General features: G+C 39.3%; 1 protein-coding gene across 5 annotated transcripts in view; it reads left to right on the top strand.

Annotated features, from left to right (window-relative positions):
- Positions 1 to 20,736, top strand: part of washc1 (WASH complex subunit 1) — a 67,095-nt gene that overhangs the window by 33,240 nt on the left and 13,119 nt on the right. The gene's annotated exons all lie outside the window — the stretch shown is intronic.

The following is a 20,736-nucleotide window of genomic DNA, read 5'->3' as shown; positions in this document are numbered from 1 at the left end:
CAAGTAGTTCACGGCTTAATCTCCAGTATCTGAAATGCCAACAATTCAGTTAAGCAAATGTTCCTAAGGCCACTTAAAGTAGGTGACCAGTCAGGTTTAAGTCATCTTTTGTAAAGCACCCTTTAAGAGCAGATTAAGCTAATTTTTCCTCTGTTACTTTTTTTTGTAACCTTCAAGGAACCATGAGATTTTTTAAAAATATCCTTGCTTCAATGGCTTTGCTCAGATCCCATTCTAGAATCAGCTGTGAGAGTTTGAGTTTTTGAAATGTTGTTCTAGCTACAGAGTGATAGTTGGTTAAATTTTAAGATTTTTTTTTCAAGAAAACAAAAACAAAAACCTTGCTAACCATAACAGTGTGTATACATTTCATGCTGAGTGACTTTTGATCAAAACAGCAGGCATTTTGAAGAGCCTTGGATTTTGAAGGCAGGAAAGAAACTGAAGGAGGTTTTTTAGTGGCACTTGAAAAATAAGCAGTCCCTCTTCTAATAGTGGCACTTGAGTCTATAAGCAATTATTAGTTGAGCTTCAGATGACACCAGGACAAGGATGGCATAATAATGCACCATGAAAAAAGCACTTTTCCTTTGAGCAAAGATTCTCCACAAAGTGGAGGATATGTTTTCACATAGCAGAGAAAAAAAAACAGGAGGAGTAAATCATGAACATTGGCTACTATCCACAGAAATCATGGTGGACTGGATTCAGGTGCATTAGTGTAAATATGAATTTCTAACAGAGGAAATTTCTTATCCTTTCTGCTTTGCTTGTCATAGAGTTTGATTTTTTTCTTTGGACCTGTGACTTGTTCAGATTCTGGCCCCTTATATGGCCATTCTATATCTTTGTTTTAAAATAATAAGATTCCATAGTGGAGATAGGGTTTTTTGCTTTTTAAAATTTGTATGTGGCTCTCTTCCACTTTCTGTTGTCTTCTATCGCACCTTCCCTTTTCCTCTTCCAAACAAAAACAATAAAAGTTTGGAGGGGCCTCCCCTTTGGTGTCACAAAGGAACACCAAAAATGACCATTGCAACCAAAGATGAAAGCCACGTGTAGCTAAACAGCACAGCCTTGTGATGTTGCAGTAGGTGGCTGAATGCACTTTCAGGAATGATAGCTGGTGCACTTTTTAAAGTACCTTTTAAAAGATCGGGTCGAGTGCTGACTCCAGTGTGGATCAAAACGCACATGTTAGAGACCTGTCCTCCAGGAAACTACTTCAAAAACAAGTCATTTTGCAATCACCACATGATGACTTTCAGCTCTCCAGGAAGGAACAGAGCTCACAGCATGTGCATGAAATGCCGCTAAAAGATCACAGCAACTCTAATGATGTGGCTATATTTTTCTTCAAGAGCTAACATTCAATATCCCCAGTAGTCTATGTGTCCCCCTTATTTACCTTTTAAATAAAATTGCTTGTTGTTCCTTAGTGTATGTATGACCTATTAAAGTTCAGCTACATGGTATCACATTTTTAAAGACTAGTAAGTCTTTGATTTCTGGAAAATGCCACACAGAGGAGACTTAATCTCATTAGCCCTTGCACACTTGGATTTTAAATGCTGCTGTATTTAATGATTGTAGCTGTGGTTACTTCTTTTGCCATATATTTCATAAAAGTGAGACTTTGGAGGAATGCCTTTTATCCTACTAGCATAAAATAAATATTGGTTTAGCACTTACGTAACATATTTTAAGCACTCAGAGCCCAAATACATTATCTTGGCCATTACTGTTGGCTGTGGACAGCATGTTCTCTATGGAGGTGTTGTGATTGTCTGGCCAAACTGCTGTAGGCCTGGACCATGAAATAAATTTCCTGAGTATTTTGGTTGTGATATCCCTGGCTCTCCCCTTTCTCCACTGAAGCGCCTGTTTAATTAGGAAATAACTCAGACGTCTCTGGGGCCACTTTTTGGCATCTAAGTGCCCTGTTATCATTTACCATTTTAAAACAGAACCAGGAGAGGGTAGAGAATTAAGGCAAAATGTGAATATGAGCAGTAGTCTGTGTTTTCTCTGGCCTACTTAGGGGTGAAGAATGAAGGTCCTCTATATATATTGTTGGCATTAATTTCCCATCAGCCCTAGCTGGCAGAGCTGATTGGGGATGCTCTATTGTTTATCCCTGGCCTAGATTATCTCCAGCAAGGTACTCAGGATCAAAGGACATAAGAAGAGCCTTGTTAAGTGTGCCCAAAAATCAGTTTAATCCAATGTGCCTTTTCCAAGAACCAGCCAGTTTTTGACTTCATCTTCCACAATACCTTCTCATAGACCATACTGACTGGGGTTTCTGGTAGCTGCAGTCCAAAACAAGGGTTTTCTATACGTCTGCCTTAAAAAAAACACACACACACAAGTGAGGATCACCTTCAGCCAGCCATTCTTGGTCCCTTGAATATCCCAAGAGAAGCCACCTGCATGATTCTATGTCCGTGTTAACTGTCTTAATGAAAGAGGCCCAAACTGCCTTTTCTCATCAGAGTCAACTGTGGAGCCCTCCCACCAGCATTAATTTTACATTTCTGCTCTTATGGATGAGTTTCTTCCATTCCGTCAGCCCCAAAAGAGAAGATTCAGAGAAGTCACTTCACTTTACAGGCATGACTTCCATCAGAGGTTTAGCGAGGAGGGAACTGTCTGGTAATATAACACTGAAATATCTCTGGCCACAAACTCTTAGCAATAAAGTGGTGGGCAAGGAAGACATGTGAAATGTCCGCTCTTCACACTTGGTTGGCAGATTACACTATCTCCCTTTCTTTCCTCCTCTCAGTTTAACAAAATATAGTACTGCCAATAGGCTCTGTGTGAAATTAGAAAGGTTTTGATGAAGTATTATGATTAACAGGATCATGAAAAGAAGCAAAACAGAATGATTCAGCTTCAAGTAACTTGCAAGGTCTCAAGGATTTCAAGGGATCATATGCTGAGAGAAAAAGAAAACCGTGAACAGAAATGGTGTGAGAATTACTTGACATGGGAGCAGGAACAATTGTACAAGTTAAATAGGAAGTCAAGTCAAGACCCAAGTCAAGATGGGAGCAGCAAAGGAGTACAAGGCCATTTCTAAAACCATGCTTATAAAACAAAGGCAGACACAGCAAGTTCTGAAACTGCAGTAAGGAAGCTTAGACTTTGCTTTATTCATAACTGTTATAGGTAGCTCTTGGAAAGCTGCCTTTTGGCTACAGGCCTTGCTGATTATTATATGGTAATAATAAAGTTCTACGAGATGGTTTCAGGATTGACATGCGTAAATCGCACTGAGAGCATAAATAAAAGCACAGCATCAGTGTTTTCCTACCCAATGCCTGCAATGAAGGCCCTATTGTAGATGATCCTATACATATAATCACTAAATAGTCAAGGCCACTGTCCACAGATGTCAATTTTGGTTCCAAGGGAGTTGAAGATGGAATGGGACAAAGACAAAGCAGGTTACTCAGTTGACACGCTAAGATTTTTTTAAAAAGAGACATGCACAAGAAATGGAAAAAGGGGGGGGGGGAAATCCTCAAAGAGGAATTCAAATTAAAAACCAACATGTGTAGGGAAAGAGCTTGTAAGGCTAAGACACAAATTGAACTCAGGCTTGCTAGAGAGATTAAAACCAATAAAAATGGGGTCTTTGGTTATGTCAGTAGTAAAACGAAGAAAAAGAAAATGGTAGTGCATCTGCAAGGAGAAGGTGGTGAAAAGCTAACGGGATAGGGAAAAGGCAGAGCTGCTCAACTTTTCTTTACCTCAGTCTTCTCCCAAAAGGAGATTAGGGTTCAACCTGAGCAATACAGAGCGGACAAGATAACTGGGGAAATGCAACCCAAAATAAATATAGAAGTAGTCCAGGAATACCTGGCTACTCTAAATGAATTCAAGTCTCCAGGGCCAGATGAACTACATCCAAGAGTATTGAAGGAACTAGTAGAAGTCATTTCAGAACCACTGGCAATTATCTTTGAGAATTCTTAGAGAACAGGAGAAGTCCCAGTAGACTGGATGAGGGCAAATGTTGCCCCTATCTTCTAGAAGAGAAAAAAAGAGGACTCAAACAATTACCATCCAGTCAACCTGACATCAATACCAGGAAAGATTCTGGGGCAGATCATTAGGGAGGTGCTTACTTAGAAAGGAATGCTGTGATTACTAAAAGTCAACATGGATTTCTCAAAAACAGGTCATGCCAGACTAATCTTATCTCTCTTTTTTGGTAAGAGTTACAATGCAGGGTACATGCAGGGAATGCTGTGGGTACAGCATATCATGATTTCAGTAAGGCCTTCGACAAAGTCCCCCATTACCTTCTTACAAACAAACTACTCAAATGTGGCCTAGGCAATACTACTATTAGGTGGATCTGTAATTGTTTAAGCGATCGGACACAAAGCTTGCTCACCAATGGTTCCTCTTCTTCCTGGAAAGAAGTGACTAGTGGAGTGCCGCAGGGTTAGGTTGTGGGCCAAGTTCTGTTCAACATCTTTATTAATGATGGATGAAGGTTTCGAGGGCATACCTATCAAGTTTGCAGATGACAATAGCTAATATTCCAGAGGGCAGAATTCAAAATGACTTCAACAGATTAGAGAGCTGGGCCAAAACTAACAAAATGAATTTCAACCAGAAGTGTAGGATACTTTACTAAGACAGAAGAAAATGAAATGCATAGAAACAGGATGGAAGATTCCTGTCTCGACAACAGTCCATGTGAGAAAGATCTTGGAGTCTTCATGGACAACAAGTTGAACATGAGCCAACAGTGTGATGGAACAGCTTAAAAAGCCAACGGGGTTTTGGGCTGCATCAAAAGGAGTATAGTGCCGAGATCGGGGGAAGTCATGGTGCCTTTGTATTCTGTTTTGGTTAGACCTCACCTGGAATACTGTGTCCAGTTCTGAGCACCACACTTCAAAAGAGATATTGACAAGCTGGAAGGTGTCCATAGGAGAGTGATTAAAATGATCAAAGGTCTAGAGACCATGCCCTATGAGAAGAGTCTTAAAAGAACTAGGCATGTTTAGCCTGCAGAAGAGAAGGTTGAGAGGAGACATGATAGCCATGTATACATATGTGAAAGGGTATCATAAGGAGAGGGGGAGCAGGTTTGTTTTCTGCTGCTCTTGAAACTAGAACTCAGAGCAGTGGGTTCAAATTGCAGAAAAGGAGATTCCGCCTGAACATTAGGAAGAACTTCTTGACTGTATGAACTGTTCAATAGTGGAACTCTCTGCCTCAGAGTGTGATGGAAGTTCCTTCCTTCGAAACTTTTAAACAGAGGCTGGATAGCCATCTGTCAGGGATACTTTGATTGTGTTTTTCCTGCATGGCAGGGGGTTGGATTATATGGCTCATGTGGTTACTTGCAACTCTGTTGTTCTATGATTCTAAGATTGTGGGAATACTCCTTGACCAAGCCCTGTCCAGTTGATACAAAGCAGCTGGTGTATCTCAATCAGCTTGAGATTCCTCATGCTGTGGATTCAATACCTGTTGTTGGCTTGTGTTTTGTCAGCAAGCATGTATTTTAAAACAGGCCCTATTTTTCAAAGAAAGAAAGAAAGGGAAAGGGAAAGGGAAGGAAGAAATCATGGGAAAGCAGATCTGGCTGTAGCAGAGGAAGACAGCAGGGAAGGTTCATTTTGGGGAAAGGAAAGAAGCAATAACTTTGATAAGATTATTGGGGGGGGGGGGGGTTGAAGAGGATATAGATAAAACGAATTTCAGGGATGGAAGCACCTCTTAAGTAAAGTTTCACAATTGGAACAGTGAGTTTAAGAGAGAAGTATAATGGAGCAAGATTATCAGAGCCAGGAGAGTGGAGAGAGAGAGACAGAAAAAAGAAAATTGCAACTAAAATCAACAATATTCATCACCCCCTCATACTTGACAACATCAGTCAAAATACATCTATCCACATTCACGGGCATCCATCCATCGCTTGAGCCTCTTGTCAGTGTTATTCTGTTAATTGCTGTTAATAGACAGATGCTGTATAATCTATTATATTCTGTTAATTGTTAATAGATAGATGCTGTATAATCTTCAGAACTAATAAATTTGTGTTGATTTGAAAAGAGATAAGGAAACTACCCAAGTTATAGAATGGGAAGATGCTGATAGAACAACAGGCAAAATGAACAAATTGAGTGGCAATATGGGAAAGGCAAACAAGTCTTGAAGGAAAGCTGAAGGTAAACTAACAAAGTGAGTATTGCAGCTAGATGTACAGTAGCATGGGACAACTGAAGGAACAGCAACATTGACAGAGACCTCTTTCATATTACTCTATCATAGCAGTTTGATTTCAGTTCCACTGTGATGCCTCCGTCCTATGTGGCCCTGGGATTTGTAACTCTATGAAGTATTTATAATTTTCTGCCAGAGGACTCTAGTTTCTCATTAAATTACATTCCTCGTGATTCTTTAGAACAGAACCATAGTAGTTAAACATGGTTCAAAAGTGCTGCAATTGTGTAGTGTGAAAGAGAGAAAGATGACTGAGTGTTAGGGATTATATGACTGGGATTGCCCTCCTTTCTAATGGATCTGAATCTGAGAAATCAAGAATGAAAAAAACCCTTCATACTAGAAGTGTTGCTACTTGTAAAATGCCCTTTTTGTGCCAAAGTGGTTCTTTTATCATTCTGAAAATATAGTTGTGGTACACATGTCAGTTTCGTTGAACAAACGTCAAAACCTGAATCAACTTTGGGTTACATGAGTACCAATTTGAGACATTATTTTCCATAGATTTTATAACAATATGTTGATGTAGTATTCAGAAGCTAGCTTACTTAAAGCATAAGTGAAGGCGAAGGCCATAAATGTGCATTTAAAAATGATTAGTAATATTTCCTCCAATGGCCGAAGGCATTGGAAAGCATAAAAAAATCAATAAAAATCTTAAGGACAAACTTTGATCCTCTGAGCTTGTAACACAGAGTGTGATGGCAAAGCCAAGAGAGAGAAATCAGAACTCACATAATGGAATGCTATTCCATCCATCCATGGAAAAAATACATTGGTATTAAAAATTACAGTGGGAAGGAGAAAGCTGTGTGCATTGTAGTTCTCTAGGTGGATGATTTGGAAGAGTATGCAAGTCCCTGCGTTGAAACTGGTATAATCCAGGCACAGGTTTTCCATATTCTTCAATATAGGGGTGCAGATTTCTACAGCTTCCTGACAAATACCCCTGTATAAATTGTTTAAAATATTTATATGTTAGCTTTTTGTGTGCATGTAAACAGCAGAATGTGCGAAGCAGATAGTAGAAGACTGTTTTGCCCATGGCAGATGGCTGAACTGGCTTGCTTTCTGTGCCACAAATGACTGGTAACTCAATCTGTGCAAATTTTAGAGACTGCTAAAACAAAAAGAGGATAGGCAGCTAGCTCTTCATACCAGTGAAATGTTAAGTTTACATCAGCATACAACCTTGTCTTGCAAATCTAGAACAACTCTGTGGTTTTTCTTCAGAGTGATATATCTTGTTCGTTTATAGAAATACCTGCTCAACATTTCCAGATTAATTTTATAGGCTTTGAGTCTTTAAACAGCCAGATTTGATTTTCCCTTGTTTCACCATTCATATTGTGTCAGTAGAGAAGCGGACATTCAAAGTGATAAGCTGAATACTTCCAGATCTAGAGAAAGCTGTTCTTACTCTTACTGCTGCTAACACAGAAATAAACAAGTGAAATGGCTAATGAGAAAGGATGCCATTTATACTGTGGATGTCATGATCAACAAGCAGGCAGTAGACCAGTTGACTATCACCATTTGAGGAATCAAATCACTGATGTGTCTGTTATGTTTTTATCGTTCCCTGCTGTTTTTTCATCTAAACCATATATTCCTATTAGTGTGTTTTGATAATTGACAAAAGAAAAAAATATATTGAGAGGACACTGTGCAGAGGTAGTTCTTGGATTAGGATCTGGCAACTGCCCTTGGGATGGAAGCCACTTCTCTCTCAGACTAAGTGCTCTAGGACCACATTTTTTATTAATTGAAAGTACATAAATTTGGCCACATAAATGTAAAATAACTCTTTAAAATTAAATAGATGAAAAGAGTTAGAATTAGCTGCAACCAATTTAATTAAATTATATATTGACTAGAGAGTAAATTAAATTCATTATAGAGTGATTTTAATCCATTGTGGAACATTTTTTAATTTTAAATCAACCTGGTAAACCATTAAATGTAAGTTAACTTAAAAGGAAAGTGCAGCACAGGCAGCAACAGAACTGGACGCCAGCCACCACTGCTTTCTAGCCTTTAAAAAGTTTGCTAAACTAGGGTTTTCATTCAAATAAAAGGTTTCTGATGTGAATAACGGCAGTTGACCACATTAGCCAGTTGCTCTGTGTAGCGGAAACCTTGGGTTTGTTTTCTATGTGAATTGAGGTATTTGGCAGCACTAGTAATTGTACTGTTTTCACTGCAAAATAGTGCCTTTCCTACAAACAAACAAAATTCTGTTTAGTAATCTGCTGTTAGATAAAGTTCAACACTTTTGTCAACAAAGTTTGTCAATAAAGTTCAACACTGATTTTGAGATCTTTGGATTTTAATTTGTCTTGGGGTACAAGAAGGCCACAAAAAATGTTGGGGGCTTTTATGGCCTAAGGGGCCACCCTTTGTCCACACCTAACCTACATACACAAGAGTACTTATGATAGAAATTCTCAGCTCGATTAGATGTGATCAAATGTTAAATTAGATATAAGCATTGGTATTTTTAATAGCTGCCATTCAATTGTTAATATTGGTTGATTCCCAACATTCTATGGGTTTTCTTATAGTCCTTTTGATTTGGTGAGATTCATCGAACTATAGAGTTGGAGGAGTCTTGTTGGTCATATAAACTCATTCTCTCATAATTTGGAAATAGCAATGATGGTGACCAAGGGTGGTTGGTCTCCTTGAGGGAACACTGTACTTTCCCCTTTCTGCAGAATGGCCCTTGATTTCTCTAGAAGTCAGATCCAAATCCATAATTATGCCCCCAAAATCTACAGTTGATTTATATATGAAGTCAACTTATACATGAGTATATATCGTCAATAAGTTAAGATAATTTAGGTAAATTGATGATTGGGCTATCAGTGATTATTAGTCAGGATGACTATATATTTCCTTCCAGATCAGATCTTGTGGAAAGCAAGAAGGAGGTGCAAGCAACACTCAGGTTCTCTTGGAAGACTATCCATAGACAACTGATTCACCCCTTTGTCAATAGGACATGGAGTGGATTTTTCATCTGATCCAATGGAGCTCTTGTTATATTCTTACAAGAATCTCCTTCTTTGGAGGCTTTTAAACAGAGGCTGGATGGCCATCTATTGGGGGTGCTTTGAATGCTGTTTTCCTTCTTCTTGGCAGGGGGTTGGACTGGATGGCCCACGGGGTCTCTTCCAACTCTATGATTCTATGATTATTACAGCATTGGTGTGTCCCTACATTTAGTGATGTTCAGATTATGGCTGAATGAAGAAGGAACAGATGCCATTGATTCCCAATGTGTTGGCAACACCACCTCCAAGAAAGTGGAGAAGGAGCTCTCTTATGGACTTATCCCATATAACAAAATGTGTTTCTGACATTTCCAAAGCATGATAGGAAATTACCATATTACAGTAGAGTTCACACAGTGTAGGAAACATGAAAACATCGCTTTGAAAATTGCCACATTTTAAATCTGCAGAGTGCTTTATGGAGGGAAAAAAGCTGAGAAACCAAAGTTAATTTTGTAGGTCAAGAACACACCCCGTGGAACCTGCGGCACAAAAGATAATGTTGTGCGAATGTGTGTGTACACGTACATCTGTGTATGTGCGCAGGCATCCTGACAGCTCTGATCTTTACAAGCCCCAAAAGGCACTTTAGCACCTTCCAAAGTAGAGCTGTCTGCCAGCACATCAGCACCTGCAAATCAGGCTCAAGGAGTAATCAAAGTGTGATAAACATTAATTAGGATAATAACCAATAGCTTAGTGCGGGGGAAGAAGAAATCTTGATTACATTTTCTCACGGGATTTCTACCCATCATCTTCTTGATTGCACTTACTCAGACATGAAATAGGACGCAAAGAAACTGTTTGCTTCTTTGTAAAAGGCAGAGAAAGGAAAAGAGCAGAAGGCAAACAAATTGGGCTGGGGTGCTTTGCTCCCCTGAGACAGAAGACTTGAACTTATATGGCTTCTCTAGAGGGGAGAGAAAACACGCTGCGTAATTTGATGCCTTTCAAAGTTTTGAGGTGAAACTGGAATTTCTAATGGACTTTTAAATGCCTCCCTGAACAGTCACAAATTGCAAATGTCTGTTGCTTGCTCCTGTACTCTCATGCGTAAATTACAGCCTTACTGGTGGAATCTGTCTTGGGAATTTATTGGCTGTACAGCACTTTCCTTATCTTTAGAAGGCCAAGGGGCAGAAGAGCCAGGAAAAGTTATTTTTTAAAACTATATCCTCCAGAATCCCACATGCTGGGTGTAGATTGTAAGAATTGTAGTTCAAAAAGACCTTTCCCATATTTTGAAGTGGGACATGGGGTCTCCTGCCCTTTCCTCACTCTGGAAAGGCATTGTTGGCTTCCCACTTCTACAGTGGAGACAACTATGTAAAAATGGCTGAAGTGGCTGAAGTACAGAAGGTGAGAGCCTCTGCCCAGCCTAGATTGAACTCTTCCTTCAGCCTCTTTGACTTCATAATGACAGCAAAGGCAAAAATTGACCTAGTAGAATGAGATCAAGACACCTTGATCCTGAGCCAACTTGGACATTTTTGTTGTATAAGGGCTGGCAACACGGAACCCTCAGATCTTGTTGGATTGTAGTTCCTAGCCTGCAAAGACAGTGAAGAAGACTAAAGGAAAGTGAGGTGCAGTGCAGTGCAGAGATATCTTAAAGGTTGCAAATTGTCCATATCTGGTGTTGTAGAAGTGACTAGAATAGGGTTGGTCAAGTGAAAACTGCAGATGGATCCTCAGTCTTTGATGGTTGTGTGGAAGAAGGAATTTCTACTGGAGTTGTTCTACTTGCAATCAGGTAATGTCTGCTGAGATTCACTCTTCTAGACAACCATTAATGGCACAAGTATCGCTTCCAAGTTTTCTCTCTGGCAACCTTGGTATAGGACAATTTGATATGTATTGCAGAAAAAAAGCTTCCTATAATAGAGATTTCATTTGAGTAGAATATTAAAAATAAGATTTCTGTCTCTGCTGTCTGAGATGATATGGAGCCTTTTGTCCCATGCTGATAACTTAATTTTGCTGTGTATGTATACTGACTGAGCCTACATTGCTATTTGCCTTTCATGAGTATCATGGGCCTGGAGATGAGGTTGGCATTATCTCAAATAATAATTGGGTTTTTTTCTTTTCTTCCATGTGAGTATATTCGTTTGTTCCTAAAAGAAAGAATTGATCTTCAGCAACATTTTTGTTGAGTCAGTGACAAAAGTAAACTAACTCCTCCCAAAACCATAGAACAATATGAATTTATGACCAGAATATGCAGAGTGGAACTCAAAAGAGAATGTCTGGGTTGTGTAACATTTTAGCCTGTATTCTACAGATGACTGAGGGTGATTTTGCAAGTTTAGGAAGTGTCCAGAGTTTGCATTCTTTTCCTCCTGTTTGTTGTATGGAAGCATATGTACCTGAGATTTCACCAGACACTGTCCACATACAGTAGAGTCTCACTTATCCAACATAAACAGGCCGGCAGAACATTGGATAAGTGAATATGTTGGATAATAAGGACAGATTAAGGAGAAGCCTATTAAACATCAAATTAGGTTATGATTTTACAAATTAAGCACCAAAACATGTTATACAACAAATTTGACAGAAAAAGTAGTTCAATAGGCAGTAATGCTATGTAGTAATTACTGTATTTACTAATTTAGCACAAAAATATCAGGAAGTATTGAAAACATTGACTATTTATTTATTTATTTCTATCATTTCTATCCCGCCCTTCTCACCCGAAGGGACTCAGGGCAGCTCACAATCTGGCAAAATTCAATGCCAATATACAATACAAAAAGATAAAACATAAGCAATTAAAACAATTAGATAATTTAACAAAATACAATAAATAGATTTAAAACCATACATTATAAAATACTTGAGCCATTCGTCCACAAGACCTTGTATATAAACCTTAATCCAGACCGAGTCGAGCCAACAGAATTCACTCATCAAACGCCTGCTCACAAAGCCTACAAAAATGCGTTAGATAATCCAGAACGCTGGATAAGCGAATGTTGGATAAGTGAGACTCTACTGTACCTCCTAGTTTAAACAGAGCATTGGTTTGTGTTGATCTTGTTCTTAGTGTCCACTTATTTTCCAATCTTCCTTTTTTTGTAGTCTCAATATCTCCCTAGAGTAATAATCATTTGTCTAACCTTACATCAAATAAGGATTGACAAAGAGCTGAGACTAATAGTTTAGGCCCTACTATCCCCTTTCATAAGAGTTTTTCTCTGCCCATTTAATCCAACATTTGCAAAAGGTGGCTGCAAATTGTGTTAAATGAAGTCAGCATCGTTCTCATTCTTAATTTGCCGTTTTACACATTACAAAATTAGGACTGGAGGGTGTGCAGATCAGCAGTCCTGCAGCCTAGCATCCCTCTTGCTATATGTGGTAGATCTTCAGGAAAACTCATTTAATAGTTGAGCTGTTTTTTCCTCTTGTGCTGTTCATTTCTGATTCCATTCTGTAATGTTCTTTCTACTTGACTGATCATTTACTTTTGTACTTGAGACATGAAATTGGGGTTGTTTGGTATTCTGGGGAGGTCTACCTCATAGCTTCTCTTGACGTTTCTGATGCTTAGCTGTAATTGCTTAACCTTCTCCCATTTTTTCCCTGGCCCCCTCTTTATTGGAGTGAATTATTGCCAGTCGATTGTTCATGCCTTAGGCCCCAGTACTGATTGCAAATGACCCTTTGATGTCTTGTTCTCTTCAGGAAGATGGTATTGACTTATCTGTCCATAAAACCTTGCCTTTCAAGCAGTTTGGCATCTGTACAGTACATACTGAGAACATATGACTGATTCATCCCTAATCCTGTAGTGCCCATTGATCCAGACCTTGTAAAACACTTTGGCTTTCACTGTCTTTACTATTGACATGGTGACTTTCCTTTATTCAAGTATGTCTTCCCTTGCTGTGTCCATCAAATCCAACTGTTGACAAAACATTGAGCTATACCCTTCTTAGGAGTCAGCCATATCTCTACAATATTCCTATCCAGATGTACATGTCAGTGTTCTAAAACTGAACCTCTTTGATTGCCTGCTTAAGAATTGGAAAGTTCAGCTAAAAAGTCTGGGGATCCTATCCCATAGTTTCTTAGTTCCTATACAGAATTCCATTATTTACTTATCACCAAGTTTTCTAAGAAAACTGATGAAACTGTTGAAATACTGAATATCCCGAGACAAGTTCCTGCCTCTCCCAGCTGCATTGTAGACAGGAATGCCATTAATTGGAATGCCATTGAGGCAAGGGTGATTAACAGAAAGAATAATTAAAAGAAACAATAATTGAATGTGCACAAGCAGTTATAGTATTAGGGTGGAAAGATAAATCAAAATGGTCAGTAAGTAAATGGTACCAATATATGGTGGAGCAAATGGAATTTGAAATTATGAATGTGAAACTAAATGTTGTAAAAACGAATGAGAATAGAACAAGAGAAATGGAAGAAAGATGGACAAGGGTAAAGAACTATATCATGAATCAATCTGGAGATCAAGCCATAAGAAATAAGATACAAATGTTATATAGTATATAGGATGAAAATGGATAAAGATATAAAGATTGTCTCACAAAGAAATGAATATGTAAAAAAACAATCCTCATGTTGATGGTGGGAATTGTAAATGTTTTGTATGTCTATGGTATGTATTTTTTGTGTTTAAAAAAATAAAAATTTGTAATAATAATAATAATAAAAAACAATGTGACGTCTTTCTTGAACAGGTTTAATAAAATACATTACTATCTTATTAAACTATTTGTTTAGTCATTTTTAAGATGTTCAGATGAGCATTCTTTGTATTAAGAGGTTTCTTTGAGTTAGAGAGCTTTGGAAAGCATGCATCTTTCTTTCTTCTTTTTGCCTAAGATGCTTTAAAATAATTCCATATTTGAAGCTAGTTGGTTTTGGAGGTGGGGTCTTCGTGAAGCATCGAGCAAGACTGGCTCTCTTTTGGAAGGCCTGTTGCTAAAATCACTGCCCAGATTAGATCTCATTCCTTTAAAGCTGCAGTTTGGTAGATTCTGGGGCCAAAATTATGGGTTAGCCATCTCTCTCAAAAAGGCTTTTTACAACTCTACTCAGAGAGGGGTGGTGGTTCCTTTTTGATTAAAAAAAATGTAGTAATACCACTTTTCTAAAAAGAAATCAACCCCTTCTCTGAGTGGAGCCGAGAGCTCAGTCAATATCAGGAAAACACTCATCTTCTCTCTATCATCGCTATTTTCTCACTCAGGCATTTTAAAAGGCCAGAAATGGTGTCACAATGGAGAAAGTTGAGGGGGTTGAGGCTTCTTTTAGGTTATCCCAGAACAGACTAAACCCCTGCCTTGCACCAATCTACTCAGAAAAGTTGATGGTTCCCTTTAGTCGCCAGAGGAGGGCGACTAAAATGATTAAGGGTCTGGAGAACAAGCCCTGTGAGGAGCGGCTTAAAGAGCTGGGCATGTTTAGCCTGCAGAAGAGAAGGCTGAGAGGAGACATGATAGCCATGTACAAATACGTGAAGGGAAGTCATAGGGAAGAGGGAGCAAGCTTGTTTTCTGCTGCCCTGCAGACTAGGACACGGAACAATGGCTTCAAACTACAGGAAAGGAGATTCCACTTGAACATCAGGAAGAACTTCCTCACAGTGAGGGCTGTTCGACAGTGGAACTCTCTCCCCGGGGCCATGGTGGACGCTCCTTCCTTGGAGTCTTTTAAGCAGAGGCTGGATGGCCATCTGTCGGGGGTGCTTTGAATGCGATTTCCTGCTTCTTAGCAGGGGGTTGGACTAGATGGCCCATGTGGTCTCTTCCAACTCTACTATTCTATGATTCTATGATTCTATGATTTTGGAAAAGAGTTAAGATACAATAATTACAATCCAGCCATGTATAAGATGACCCAAGGTTTTGGGGGTTTTGGACTAAAATTTCCAGACTTGCACATGAGTAAATATAGCAATTTCCCTGCACATTGCAGCTCCCTCTTTTCTGGTTTGTATTAAAAATGTTTTATTGTCTTTACTTTCGAACATATTTTTTCTCTCATCTCTCTGTTCCCGTAACAACCCTTTAAGTATCATGCTACTAAGCTTTAAACCCTTGCAGGTTTGCTCATTTGAGTTAGTATTTCCTCTTTATAAAGCAATTGTGTCTGTTGAGTGCTTGATTGTATTTTTTATGGTACTGTTGTCATTTATGAAGTTCTAACATGTAGTCACTATTTCCTAATTCAGTTATTGTGTGCACATATATCTTGATTGCATCATATTTAATAACATTTTCCTTTTAGATAGTTCAGTGTGCATTTGGGTATTGCTTTCAGTTCATAAAAGATGTGGCTTTGGCCAAAGTCACAAGGTGCTTTGTAGGCATGTGCTCTCAGAACATGCCTGAATTCATTGCTGTAAAGCCTTACCTAGTAATACTCCATCCAAGATATCACATTGCACAATTAAGAGTATCAGAGCTCAATATTTTTCTCTCCATTGTGCACTGGTACCACTTTGTTAAGAAAAAATATGTATAATGGATCATCTATAAACAGTTTAGAATGGGAGAGTATGAGAAAAGCCACAAATGATCCTTGTAGTCTAGTCTCCTGTTCCCAACAGGGACTCCCCAGAACATGAGAAAAGCCTGGAAACAATGGTATGAAGGCAGGTGCCCTTTCCTGCTGAATGTATTAGGAGACAGGGAGGTCTCAGTGGTACCCACCCATGCCTAAAATTTAAGGCAGCTCAGACCAGCAATAGCTATCTAAGGCTTTCGTTGTGTCACTTGGCTGTGAATTTAAGCAAATTTGGCATTTTATGTGAAATATCACCTGCTTACCAGATGTCCCTGTTGTGAGAGAGTTTTTAAAGATATTGAAATAGTGTGAGTTGGATAAATGTGTGGCTGTTAAATGGCAAACAAAAATGTATATAAATTAGTCAGCAACCCAAATGGCTGCAATACTAGTTTAGAAGATAAGGTGTGATAACGCCTGGCATTCTACAACAGCTTCTGCAAAATTAGACAGCATTTCAGAAAAGGCCTTGTCTCTTGTGCCTACCCACCAAATATCTGACAGGACAGGGCATAGATCTGGTTCTCTGAAGAACAGCCTAACCATCAAGTTCATATGGAACACATTAAGTTGACAGAACACAAAAGATAACCCAAATATGTGATTCCCTACCCCCTCATCTATCTTAGATATTCTTGCCTTCTTCTGTGTGTCTTTGCATAGGGCTTCCATGCCAAATAGTGCAAAAAGAACTCCAGAGGATTTATTGGTTTGGGAAAGTTGGGGATAACCAAAAAGGAGAGAGACAACAAAACTTCTGTTTTTGCGAACATATCACGTGGCATAAGCACTTTGCATTGTTTTAAACTTTGTATATTGTATTTTATTACTGTTTTAACTATTTTAACATTTTAGTTCATTGTATAACAGTGTAACGGCATCAATTGCCACTTGTAAGCTGCCCTGAGTCCCCTCAGGTGAGAAGGGCGGGGTATAAATAATTGAAATAAATAAATGAATAAATATCAACATATATTAGTTCAATCAGGGTCTCGACTTGACCTTGGAGCAAATGTACACAAGAACTGCCACATTCAAACTTTTGGGAATTAACTGACAATAACATTTTTCCATACTTGCCTTCTACATATACAGTAGAGTCTCACCCAACATAAACAGGCTGGCAGAATGTTGGATAAGTGAATATGTTGGATTATAAGGAGGGATTAAGGAAAAGCCTATTAAACATCAAATTAGGTTATGCTTTTACAAATTAAGCACAAAACATCATGTTATACCACAAATTTGGCAGAAAAAGTAGTTCAATACACAGTAATACACGGGCTGTGGCACAGGCGGGAGAGCAAGCCAGCTGCAATTAACTGCAATGAATCACTCTGACCAGGAGGTCATGAGTTCGAGGCCCGCTCGGAGCCTATGTTTCTTTGTCTTTGTTCTATGTTAAAAGGCATTGAATGTTTGCCTATATGTGTAATGTGATCCGCCCTGAGTCCCCTTCGGGGTGAGAAGGGCGGAATATAAATGCTGTAAATAAATAAATAAATAAATAAATAATTGTATTTACGAACTTGGCACCAAAATATCACGATGTATTGAAAACATTGACTACAAGAAAGCGTTGGATAATCCAGAACGTTGGATAACTTAGTGTTGGATAAGTGAGACTCTACTGTATATATTGTAAAGAGAAGTCATATGCAACCAACAGGTCAAAAGATTCCCATTCTTCCTGTGATTTCTACACCAGCCTTAGCTCTCTAGATATTGTAGACTGTAGCTGCCATCATTTCCAGGCAACATGGCCAATGAGGGCTGATGGACCTAAAACATCGGGAAGGGCCTATATCAGGGAAGGCAGCATACTGCAATTATGTACTAAAAATCATTTTTCATGTAAGTTGTTCCTTGAATTGCCAAAGTATTTTGTTTATGCACACTCCAGAAAAAATGCTGAAAATGAGAGATGTGAGTGATGGTAAAAGTGAGGCAGCTTGCATACTAAGTATGGTACCTGCTGTTTACCATTCTGCAACAGAGAGCTGACCTGCCTGAGATTAATATCACACACATCCTTAACACAGTGTCTCTGTCCTTCAGCCTCAGGTGCATTTATCTTCCAGTGCCCAAGCAAATTGGGAAGAGGGAAAGAAAGATTAGTTTATTTTCTGCATGGATCAGTCCCACCCTGATCAGCCTCTGACTGAATGAGTCTCTATTTTAGAAGGCAACCTAAAGGAATGTTAGATTTCTTTTCCCCTGGATGTTAAGGCTGTGCTGTGCTAAGAGGAGAGAAGTGATGTGCCTTCTGGTTCATTAATTCAAGGAAACCCTGACGTTATACACACAGGAGAGGGAGGAGGGAAAGTAGTGCATAAAAGGCAGATGGAAAGCCTTTGGGGGGGGAAACGGCATTCATTACGGGCCCCAGTCCAGATGTAACCTGCAGTGAAGACAGATGAACCTTTTCCATGCATTAATATGTCGTGGCATGTCTATTTTTGCTTGGTCAAGAGGTTTACTTTATTGGCCTGAATCTTAGTGAGAAAAATCTTATGATACTTAATCACCTGATCAAAACTGGTAAGTAAGCAGGGTGTGAGTGGGAAGAGAGAAATGATATGAAGACCAGTTTCCTTAGTGATGGGACGCGCAGTGTGGTAAAGCTGTTAAGCAACGTGTGCTTTCAACCCTTTATTGTAGTTTAATCCCACTGCTATCAGCAGGACTCAAGGTAGCAACCTGAGTTGGATTTGGTGTGCTGACCACACTTCCACAGACAATGGGGACACCAAAGAGACTAGAGAGGATGGCCTCATAGTTCATGGGCAGATTGCATGGACAAGGTCCAAGGTTCAGTCTCTGGAGTAAAAGGCTTTTCTATGCACGGCAATTGTGGATCACAAAAGTAATGTCTCCCAGGTTCTGCTTCAGAGACCCATGGGCCAGAGACCCATGGAGTATCTTTTTCCAGTCAGGCTAAAATAATACTTGGCTTGGTGGGACATCTGTCTCGCTCTGAAAAAGGGACCTAAATAAAGAAGGTGTGCTGGTAAGCTCACTCAAGGAGCACTTGAGGGAGTCAGATGATCCTGTTCACAGTCTCATCAGGTCCATCGCAAGTGGATGTAAATTCCCTGAACATTTTTTAAATTTATAATTTTAAGACCTTCTGTTTTGATCTAAGATGGCTTTTCTTAGTCTGGACTCCCAATTTCTTCATTAAGTTTTTTCTCCATAAAATTAATAGAGAACAGGAAGGGCTAGACGATGTGAAAGCAAGCCTCCGTGGTATGTGTGTGCCAGCAATATGCATGAACATGTCTAACATGGTTTCAGTTTCATTTGTGAAATCGCTAGATTAGTAAGATCAAAGTAACTATCACTTTTCTAGCCGCCTTGGTCAGCAACAATTGGATTACTCACCTAAGGATCATGTATGCCGTTTGAGTACTTACATGTGCCTTGGGCTAAGATTTGAATGCGAAGCTCAAAAGAATTAAATGAAGGGGGAGAATGTATTAAAAAATGGGCAGAAGGAGCAGCTATGTAAGGAAATAGTGATGGTTCTTCAGCTCAAATAGCACTGGAATAGAGTCAAAACTCTGATAGAAAGAACTGACCAGATTCTTTCCTGTTGACCTCATTTCCTTGATTCTTCATGTCCAGAGCTCTCTCCTTTTCTTTTCGTATTCAAATGAAATCTCTTTTACTTCCTACCTTCTGTTTCTTAAGCCTTTTCAATGCTCAACTGACCCAAACATGAGGTTGTGAAGGAATGACTGCCAGTTAGAGCAGTTTGAAAGTCAAAGGGGATTATCCAATGATCCAAGAAATCTGTTTAGCAATCTCATATGGCAAATGCATCTTATTAGAGCAGGGTGAGCAAACTGGGGCCCTTAAGCCACTTGCAGGCCATAAAGCTGGGGGGGGGGGGGGTTGTGTGATCTCAACTCTGTTTTCCCTGAAGTGCATTTTTGAACCAGACAAAAAAGGTGAAAGCCTCCAGCAATCAACTTTTTCAATAGGTGGTAGGGTCCTATTACACTGTTTTACCCTTTAAAAAATCAAATCAAAACCAGAAGATGATTTCTGGACACATATACAGTTATATTTTCTTGGGTTTTTTAGCAGGCCATGCAGCCCCCAAAAGTCCTAGGAACTGATAAATTCGTCCCTCGTATCTTGAAGTTGCCCACTGAGTCAGACTGTTCTCCATTTTTGCCTTTCCCCCCAAACCGGAACATTCATTGATTTACAAGTAGAACCATATATAGCTAAAAGCATACAAAAAAGAGAGATGAAAATAGTATTTAACTACCCATAGGAGTCAAACCATTTTGAACATTTCAAAGCTTAGCATAAAAAATAGAAATAGAAAAATAGAAGAAAGAACATGAAACAAAAAGCTTTCTATATGTAAAACAACAAGTTACCAAAAGCTTACTGGAATAGAATGGTCTTCATGTGAAAGCATAGCAAGGAGGGAACAAATAGAGCCTCCCTAAGGAAGGAGTTTTCTGCCAACCTAGCAGTTCGAAAACATGCAAATGTGAGATCAATAGGTACCGCTCCGGCGGGAAGGTAACGGCGTTCCATGCAGTCATGCCAGCCACATGACCTTGGAGGTGTCTACGGACAATGCTGGCTCTTCGGCTTAGAAATGGAGATGAGCACCAACCCCCAGAGTCGGACACGACTGGACTTAACATCAGGGGGAACCTTTACCTTTTTAAGGAAGGAGTTAGAGCAGTGGTTCTCGACCTGGGGTCCCCAGATATTTTTGGCCTTCAACTCCCAGAAATCCTAACAGCTGGTAAACTGGCTAGGATTTCTGGGAGTTGTAGGCTAAAAACATCTGGGGACCCCAGGTCAAGAACCACTGAGTTAGAGTATGGGAGCAACCACAGAACAGGCCATCTCCCAC

Source organism: Anolis carolinensis, chromosome 5 (genome assembly GCF_035594765.1).
Source record: "Anolis carolinensis isolate JA03-04 chromosome 5, rAnoCar3.1.pri, whole genome shotgun sequence".
NCBI lineage: Eukaryota > Metazoa > Chordata > Lepidosauria > Squamata > Dactyloidae > Anolis > Anolis carolinensis.
The sequence above is the reverse complement of the archived record's forward strand: the minus strand, read 5'-3'. Positions and strand labels throughout refer to the sequence as shown.